Here is a 10064-nt window from a genome sequence, read left to right on the forward strand (position 1 = left end):
CGATCCTCAGACGCATAGTTCGGGACCCCCTACTCGAGATCTGCCGGTTTTGACACCGACAGCCGCAGCTATTTAAACTGTGCACTGGCGACTCACAGAGCCGAACTCCCCGCTCCGGCAGTTGAAGGACGAGCCGGTGTCCCCACCGCGCAACCACGACCTTCACATCGGCGACCGCGTTAAGAAGGAGCCGGCTTCCCCCCATCGCCTTTTCGGCGTGAAGGACGAGTCGTCGTTGCCCCGCCGCATTGTTGCTACACGTGGATCAACGGGCCCCTCGTCGCCACCACAATGCCACCGCCGCCCGATAAAGAAGGAGCTGCCACCTGTGATCGCAAAGGCATGTGGCCGCATCCTCCACTACCTTGGAGGAGGCAGTTACGGCGTTGCCTCCGACTCTCGGGCTGTGGTATCCGAGGTGGAGCGCGTGGCAAGGTAGCAGGTGAGGAATGACCGACACAATGCTGGTCGCCGCTCTGCGTTCGCCAAGACGGACGTGGCGCCACAATGGGTCCGCAACGATCCGGACCTCGCCGCGTGGCCGCTTGACTGCTCTGTCAACACCGCGGAGACGGCCGCCAGGCGCCACCGCCGCCTTGACGGCGAGCTCGCCAAGATCGACGAGGAGTGATGCGACTGCATCGCCAACGCTAGGGCTCCACAGGCGCCGTCGGCGGTGGCCAAGGCGGCCCTCCGCACCGCGCAACAGGAGGTGGAGCGGTCCCTCCGCGAGCGGCAAGCAGACGCCGGACAAGGCTGTTGCGGGCCTTCGGCATCCTTGCACTGCTAGAGAGACGACGACAACACGGACGGTGACGGCGGTGCGGCAGGACAGGTCGGCCACGGTTACAAGGTGGCCGTCTGATATAGGGTTTATCTTTTGTATAGTTTTTTAGTAAAAACAGTCAAAAATCGTTTGCTTATGTAAATTATAACTGAACTTGAATGAAATCCGCTCGTTTTATATGAATTTCGTCTGTTTAGCCTTAATAGTTGTTTGAAATGTTTGCGGGCAATGTTGAATGGCGGCCCAATATCCGTGTTCGCGGACAGAAGGTCCCCCTATCGCGTACGGATGAGGGAGAAAATTTACGAATCGATGTTGGGATGCCATAAGCGTTTTTTTTTTTTCAACAGAAGTTGGTATGGCTCTGCGTGCCTTATCCGTGGATATGAGAGACGCATTGCCCTCTATTGCACTGATAAACAGTCGCAGACTTGCAACAGAGAACCGACGAGTGCAGGAAGGAGGTGATATCTCCTTCGAGGCACGTACCCTGCACGCGTCGACTTCTCCTCACCAGGACGCCCGGTCCTATCTCGTCTTCTCGAATCTCTGCGACGACATAGCTGACATGCATGACATGTCTTCCGCAAGCCGACGTGTTAGCTAGCTCTTTGATCGTGTGGAGCGAGAACAGGCCACGCCTGTACGCAGTACATCAGCCGAAGAGAACGAGTCGCAGGGCGGGCGCCGATGGCTTTTGCCACTCTGGTTAAGCCACATCTCCGCACCAAAGAGTACCCAAAGTTCCCCTGTTCCAACAAGCTTCAGGCCAAAGGTTCAGGCTCAGGCTGTAAGTGCGTATAAATACTCTACCATCAAGTAGATTCTGCATGGACCTCCAGCTTTGGGCGCGCGTATTGGCGCCGCTCCGCACCTGGCCAGCACGTATGTACGGTGACCAAAAGGGCGGCGAGATAAGTAAGGGGAAGCTAGGAGGCAGCAGAGCTGACAAAACCCGGGGCGGAAGTAAGCAGCATGCAGGGGCACAGTCTGCTCGCTCGTAGCTACCCGTTCCTTTCCCTCCCAGCCTCGGAACTCGGAGCCCATCGCCCGTCTCGGAAGGATGGCGATGGCTCTGGAGAGCCCAACGTGCCGACGCGCCCGACACATCCAACGCAAGGAGGCATGCCGCGCCACGGCACACCCAGCAGCACCATTTCCTTTCCTTTCCTCACGTACATGCGGCTCTCCCCCCCTCTCTCCAGTTACTAAGGAGGGATGCTGCCTCCCGTTTCGCCACAGCCCCCTCCCCCCACGCAACTGTACTATAAAAGTTTCGCCTTCCTAGGCTCGGCTGCGGTGGTGTCCGGAGCTGATCTGCGCGGCAGTGCTGCCGCTCGCGGCCGGCGCGCGGCCGGCCGTCCCGGTGTGCTCTCCGGCGCTGGAGCGGGAGGAGGAGGAGGTACGTGCGTACTCAGGCGGGCCACGAGCAGTTTCGCTTGGGGTGGCCATTGTTGGTGTGATGTGAGCTGAGGCATTCTTCTTCATATGCCCTCGAGAACCGTCGGGTTGCCGCTGAAAAGCGAGCTCGTGTCTTTTCCTTCAGACAGTGAGAAGTCATGTGTTATCATCCGTCGACTCTGTCTGATTCTTCTTTTCCATACCATACCACCCTGTCTGATTTTTCTTTTCCACACCATCCGGGGGGAGGTCGGCTCTATCTGATTTTGCTTTTCCATGCCATCAGGTCGGCTCTTGTCTGATTAATAACTGTCTTCTTTTTTAGCGAAGTCTGGTTAGAGGAGTATCTGTCAGTATGGCATTTTTTATAGAACACGCAAGAGTCAATATGAGATTAGTATCTGTCGCAAAAAAGACCTATATTGCTGTATCTGTGGGCCTCTAACAGGCCCATTAGTGCAGGACAAATTCAGGGCTTCTAGATGGTCCAGGCCCAAAAATAAAAATAAAAGGTAGACATGCATTTTCACAGAGTATTTAACAAAAAAAACTACCACATTTCGCGTATCCGTCCCACAGAACTACCACATTTTGAAAACTGACCAAAACTCCAGATTGGTGCTGATTTCGTGACAAAAAACTACCAAGTTCAGTTGATGACCTTTTTATGATTTTAAACCTGTTTCTGACATGCGGGACCTGCATGTCAGAGCTGATGTGGCGGGAAAGTCAACTCCGTTTATTTTGACCGTTATTACAAGTGGGGCCCACACATCATTCTTCTTCCTCCTCTCTCTCCCTCTCTGGCATTTTAACAAATACCTCATGTGCATCATCCGGCGAGAGGAACTCGTCGTCGCCACCTCATATCACCCTCCCGGCCTCCGCGCCGCCGCGGCCCCTGGACGGGCAGGTGTAGGTGTCCCTCACCCTGGCCGCCACGCTCGCCTTCCTCTCCCTCTGCTCGCTGCTCCGGGTCGGCCTCCGCCCCCTGCTCTGCATCGACCGTCTCCGCCATGACTCGAACGAGGTGCGTGCCGGCTACACCGCGCAGCAGGAGGAGCCAGCAGGAGGAGCAACAGGAGCAGGAGCCCGATGGGAAACCAGAGCAAGGTGAGCAGCACGAGCGTCGGCGACTGCCTGTGGACACGAAAGTGGAGCTAGCAGGAGGAGCAACTGGAGCCGAAGTACGCCACCGGTCTTGAAAGCCATGTGCGTGAAGTACGGGAAAGAGCTCCGGTCACACAGCAGCATGCCGTCCAGGTTTGCCACCACCATGTCGCCGCTCCGGTCCACAGACGAGCACTTCTCCACCATCAAGAACGGTGAGACCGTCATCTTGGTTGTGTCCACAGCCTGCACGCTCGAGGCCGCCTCCTGGGTCTACCGACTCGAGGAAGCCAGCATGCATGGCGTCGCCGTCGTCGACGTAGAGCGTGACGACCCGCACGCACGCCTCGTCCTCCGACAGCGAGTGCGGGGTCGAGGGCCTTTGTTGGGAGGCGGGCACGGCGCCATTCTAGCTTCTCATGGCTGTGCGTGGCAGCAGGGGCCGCCGGGGAGCAGCAGGGCAAGCTGCTGCTCTGGCCGTACTGGCCTCTGCTGCTACTCGTCGACTGTGGCCGCGGCGGCCGATGGCCGTGCGTGGGCACTGCTGCTCGTCCCAGTGTCTGCACATGAAGTGTTTGTTGAAATGCCACATAGAGAGAGAGGAGGAGGAAGAAGTTGATACTGATGTGTGGGCCCCATCAGTCAACGTAACGGTCAAAATAAACGGAGTTGACTTTCCCGCCACGTCAACTCTGACACGCGGGTCCTGCATGTCATAAACAGGTTTAAAATCATAAAAACGTCATCAACTGAACTTGGTAGTTTTTTATCATGAAATCAGCACTAATCTGAAGTTTTTGGTCAGTTTTCAAAGGGCCGATGGCCGAACTTTATTGGATAGAAAGAAGAGAGATACAGTCTGGTTAGCAGTCTAGGCGCACTAGAACTGAAAACCGTCTGAAGCCGCCAATTACAACTTTACAAAAGATAACACAGAGGTACATCTAAGGCGCTCAGGTTAGGCTCCGAGCTCAACAATACAACCGGCGGCACGCCAAATAGCAATATCCTCGCAGACCAAATCCAGCACCCTCTCTGCGCTGCTTGCCACCTGGTCAAAAATCCTGGAGTTCCTCTCCTTCCACAGCCTCCAGTGCATGAGGATAGTAATAGTGTCGAAGTTGCGACGGATCGGCTTAGGTACGCTGGCTCTGGCCTGGAGCCATCACTCCTCAATGCCGCTAAAACTGCCCTCTGGCGTGATGAAGCGAGCCCCAAACCTGCGCTTGAGCAATCCCCAAAGCTGCTGCGTGTATCGGCAATGCACAAACAAATGCGTACAGGTCTTGGGTTCCGACAGACAGAGGGGGCAGGATGCATTAGCAGGCCATCCGCGGCGAAGAAGGTTGTCTGCTGTCAGGCATTTGCCATGAACGGCTAGCCACATGAAGAACTTGCACCGTGGGGGAGCCTTTGACCTCCAGATTGGTTTGTTGCATGCAAAACGCACATTAGCCATGAAGAGCAATCTGTACGCGCTGCTGACCGTAAAAACTTGTTCCTTAGTAAGCTTCCAGATTGCCCGATCCCGCGCACCTGGCGTAAGGTTGGTGGCCTGCACCATATCCCAGACGGACAGGTACTGGGCGAGCGCCTGCACAGATATGCCGCCTTCGATTTCTCTTATCCAAGATTGATTATGCAAGGCCTCACGGACAGAATGGCCAGAGTCCTTGACGAAGGAGAACAACTCTGGCGCTGAGGTAGCAATCGAACAACCATTCAACAACCAATTGTCCGTACAGAACCTCGCAGACTCCCGTCGCCGAGAGAAATAGTTGTAGCAGCGCTGAACATCGCCGTGACCTCCTTTTCTTTACTGTCCGGCAGCAGATGCCACGGCCTGGGGTTCTCATCCCACATCAACCAAGGCCATCTACATCGCATAGCCAAACCAAACCTTCGCAAATTGAGTACACCAAGCCCACCATATTCCTTGGGCATGTAGACTTGCGCCCATGGCACTAGACAGTGCCCACCACTGATGGCCTCCTCCACTTTCCATATGAAACCCCGACACCTTCTGTTTATGAGCTTGATCGCCCAGACCGGCAGAGGAAGCACTGCCATTAGGTGAAGCGGCAACGCCATGAGCACCGAGTTTACCAGAGTAAGCCGCCCCGCTGCCGGCAAAAGCTTTGGTTTCCAGCCCTTCATTTTATTAGAAAGTTTATCCACCAGGGGCATAACATCCTGACGCCTCAATCTAAAAACTGACAAAGGTAAGCCCAAATATTTGATGGGAAAACCCTGCTTCTGACATTGGAAGTGCTCTGCCACCAAAGATGCAAGGTCCTCCTCGCAGCGAATACAGGTCACCGAGCTCTTCTGTAGGTTGATGCGAAGGCCAGAGGCTTGGCCGAACAACCGCAGCACCGTGGAGATCACCTGAAGGTCATTTGAGTGCGGCTTAAATAATAGAACCGCATCGTCTGCAAAGATGGATGCCCTCGGTATCTCCATGCCCAGACCCAAATCTGATAACACCTGCCTTTGCGCCGCCCACAGCAGCATTCCTTGGAGAGTGTCCATGGCAAGGATGAACAGCGCCGGGGACAACGGATCACCTTGCCTGACGCCCTGAGCAAGAGCAAAAGGTGTCGACAACTCACCGTTGATGAGCACCGAGGTGGTAGCCGTACTCAGTAGGCCGCAGATCCAGGAGCACCATCGAACACCAAAGCCTCTGGCCCGCAACACCTCCAGCAAAAAGCCCCAAGAGAGTGTGTCAAAAGCTTTAGAGATGTCAATTTTCATCAGCACCGCTTGTTTCTTCTTCTGGTGCAGAGCCCTCGCAGCATTTCTAACGAATTTAAAGTTCTCATGAATGCTCCTTTTGCAAACAAAAGCACTTTGAGCCTGGGAGATCAGAGAACGCAATAGTGCCGCAAGCCTGATGGCCAACGCCTTAGCAAAAATTTTGGCTGCCCCATGAATCAGGTTAATTGGTCTGAAATCAGACAGCTGCAAGGGGTCTTCTTTCTTTGGCAGGAGGGTAAGAATGGAGGAGTTGAGATCACGAAAGGAGTAGAAACGCCTATCATGCAGCATCGCCATGACAGCCATGAAGTCCTTGGCGATAATCTCCCAGCAGGTCTTGAAAAACAGCCCAGAAAACCCGTCCGGCCCAGGCGCGCGGTCAGACGGCATATCAAAGATTACTTTCTTAATCTCCTCCTCCGTGAACGGCACCTCCAGCCCATGGGCCAAATCCGGCGACAGCCGGTTCAAGCCCAAATCGTCCAGACGGAGAGAGCAGCCCGACGGTGACGAAGAACCCATCAGATTACAGAAGAACTCCCGAGCGAGGTTCAGCTTATCCTCCATATTCGTGGCAGTACGGTTACCATCTTTCAGGTAAGGAATACAATGCCGTCGACGCTTTCCATTAGCCTTCATATGGAAATATTTAGTATTGGCATCCCACTCCTTCAGGTCCCTGACCCGAGCACGCTGGCGCAGCCTAACCCTCTCGAGAGAAGCCAAGGCAAGACACTTCCCCTTTAGGAACGATTTCAGCTTTCTTTCCTCCTCCGAGAAAGATCTTGACTCTTGTGCCATGTCAAGAGAGGATTACCTCATTAGCAATCCGAAACTGCACTTCCAACGTGCTCTGCTTCTTCTGACCCCAGCTTCGAAGGGCTTTAGCCGTGCGATTTAGCTTAATAGAGAGAATTTTCGCCGGATCTCTACTAGCCACCTCCGCATCCCAAGCTTGTTTCACCATGTCCAGGAAACCAGGAAGTTTGCACCAGAAATTCTCGAATCGAAACCGGTGTGCACGCGGGCAGGCGGCCGCGCACGACAACAACAGAGGGCAGTGGTCAGAAACGTTGGAACTCAGAGCCATGAGATCACTGATGGGATAGACCTCTTCCCACTCGTTGTTAAAAAGCACCCTGTCAAGCCTAGCCATGACTGATCTCTGTTGATCGTTGCACCAAGTAAATTTTCTGCCCACCAGCGGCATGTCATGCAAACCGAGACAGTTTATGGTATGCCTGAACTTACTGACCATCCTTCGATCAACCCTGTCCGAGTTGCGCTCTCCCTCGCCTCTGACGAGGTTGAAATCCCCGTTGATGATCCAAGGGAGTTGCACATGCTGCCCAATGAGCTCGATCTCCTGCAGAAACCTCACCTTGTCATCCACTGCCTGCGGCCCATACACTGAGGTCACCATCCAAGCCTTGCCATCCACCAGAGACAAAACATTGGCGTAATCGAGCACTCGCCTCTGTGAACAACCGTGACACGCAGAACGTCAGGCTTCCAAGCCATCAAAATACCCCCACGGGTGCCCACCGCCGGCAGAGCCTCAAAACCACCGAACCCTGGCCCAAGAGTATTACAAACCACCGACGCATCAACACTGTCAAGCTTAGATTCTTGCAGACAAACTAGAGCAGCATTACAGGATTGCATGAAAAGTCTAATAGACGAACGCTTCGCGGGGTTATTCAATCCCCTCACATTCCAGCTCAACACACCCAGAGACATGATCAAGGTGTGAGAGATCCCGCGAACAGCCACTGCTGAGTACTAAGCCCCACACGGTTCCACACACTCCGGCAACGAGAAGGCAGCGAACCCCTCGTGCGCAGGCTCATCGAACTCTGCCCCATCAGGATCAAAGAGAGCAGCTACAGCCCTGATGTGGTGTGGTGCCAGTTGCTTGTCAAAAAGCTTCAGATACGCGTCCAGGGCCTCTTGCGACAGATGTTCTTCAGCTTGAATTATACCCATGCGGTGAAGCAGCACCGTCTGAGCGCGCTGCACCGGACCAATACGCTTGCCACCGTTAAGTTTATTGATCCTGGTCAGTTTTTAAAATGAGGTAGTTCTGTGGGACAGATATGTGAAATGTGGTAGTTTTTTTGTCAAATACTCCATTTTCACGTGCATGACTGACTTTCTCAAAAAAAGAAAAAAAGAATGCATGACTGACTTTGCCTTTTGTCACCTTTCTATTTTTTAATTTTTGATGACACCACCTTTGTCACGTCTCTGAATTGAAGAGCATCGTGCCGTAAGACTCCTTGTACTAATCCAACCCCCGAATTAGAAACGGCGATCTTGGCAGCAGTAGGCAGTAGCAAACGGCCACACACGGTTTACTCATGTCCTTGTCTCTCACGCTAATGCGCGTAATGCTCAGTCGTCGGTACTGAGGCGTCTCGGCGGCGGCCGTCATCGGCTAGCCATTGAACGAAACCAGCACGCCCCGCGAGTTCGTCTCGTATACTAGGCTTAACTCGCGGCCACGTTTGGCGCTTTGCAGTACCCTATCTATACAGTATGAGACGATGGAGCAGTCCAAGGTGAACATGAACGCCAAGAAGGGTGGCACCCTGTCGCGGTGCTGCGGTAGCTGCATCTGGTGAAGGGTGACCCGCCATTCAGCTTCCATAGCCGTGCTGGCAGGAGGATGAAAATGAGTTATGGTTACCTTTCCTTTCCAAAGCGGGGTGGTATCGTAATTTACTAGTAGTACCTAAAAATCCATAAGAACTCAAATATCAGTGTTTATCTGATCAAGCAATTGAACTTGTGTTGTTGTTACTGTTTATAGGCATATGGGTTTGTCAGAAACTTCAGGGAAATGAAACAAAAGAAAATTAGCAATATGTTGATGATGCGTATTCGCATTTTTATATGATGCGATGCAATGTGTGTGGTCCATTTCTGATGGGGTCTTCGCCTTTTTTCTCTTCTAAAGAAGTGGGGATGACACATGAGTTGAGTTCTGCCACGTAGGTGCACTTTGCCGCATCCGTGAAATTTGAGCCATTCAAATAGTTTTTAAATCCAATGAAATTTGAGCTATTCAAATAAGTGGTCACATGGGATCCCATGAGACTTGATGGTGGTCACCCTTCACAATGCTTGGGTAGTCGATTCCCTTTCCCCTCTGCCGCGGCTCGCTGCTTGAGGGCCCGGCTAGCCTTCAGTTGCGCTTCTTGGTTGGCCAAACATGATGGCGATCAGCAACCTTCATACTCTTACGGCTGTACATTGAAGGCCAAGGGTGATCCTCTTTTTCTCAGAAAAAATCCTCCTACACTTACCATCATTTGTCAATTGCTTGCAAGAACCTAATTGCCAAGTCTTAAAATAGTTAATGTGTGTCTGTTGATGGTAACACCATGTGGCCGTGATATTTTTTACAGATGGTGACAAAGATGGAACAGCTAAAAAAAACATCAACATCAAGAAGGGTGATGCCCTGCTGCGGTGGCTGCATCTGGTGAATGGTGACCGGCCATTCAACTTCCATAGCCTTCCTTGCATTTGGAAGAGGACTTGAATCTGGTTGTCTTGTGTGTTCGATGCAACTGCAGCAACAATGGTGATGATGATAGTAGTTACCTTTTCTTTGCAAAGCGGGATGATATATTAATTTATTAGTTGTACCTAAAATCCATAAGAACCCAAATATCAGTGTTTATCTGGTCAAGCAAGTGAAGTTGTGTTGTTATTACTGTTTATAGGTAATGATGGGTTTGTCAGAAACTTCAAATGAATGGAACAAAAGAAAATTAGCAATATGTTGATGTGTACTCGAAAGTCCCCTTCTACTTCCGAGCTCAATTGAGCTCGGGATGAACGGTAAATTAAAACAAAATTAAAATACTTCAATGAACCGTGAATTTTTTGGGTGTAAACTTTGACAAATGTTCTCAGTGTTTGCAAATTTTTCCCGAAATAACATTCGTTTTTTTTGCCATGACTTTTGCGAATGTTATTTCGGGATGAAATTTGCATG

General features: G+C 52.2%; 1 long non-coding RNA gene across 1 annotated transcript; it reads left to right on the forward strand.

Annotated features, from left to right (window-relative positions):
- The first annotated feature begins 1793 nt into the window (after positions 1-1793).
- LOC120976859 (uncharacterized) lies at positions 1794-9846 on the forward strand. Its single transcript, XR_006672430.1, has 2 exons — positions 1794-2189; positions 9469-9846. It is a non-coding gene; the product is annotated as an uncharacterized lncRNA (long non-coding RNA).
- Positions 9847-10064: the final 218 nt, after the last annotated feature.

This window comes from Aegilops tauschii, chromosome 3 (genome assembly GCF_002575655.3).
Source record: "Aegilops tauschii subsp. strangulata cultivar AL8/78 chromosome 3, Aet v6.0, whole genome shotgun sequence".
NCBI classification, from domain to species: domain Eukaryota; kingdom Viridiplantae; phylum Streptophyta; class Magnoliopsida; order Poales; family Poaceae; genus Aegilops; species Aegilops tauschii.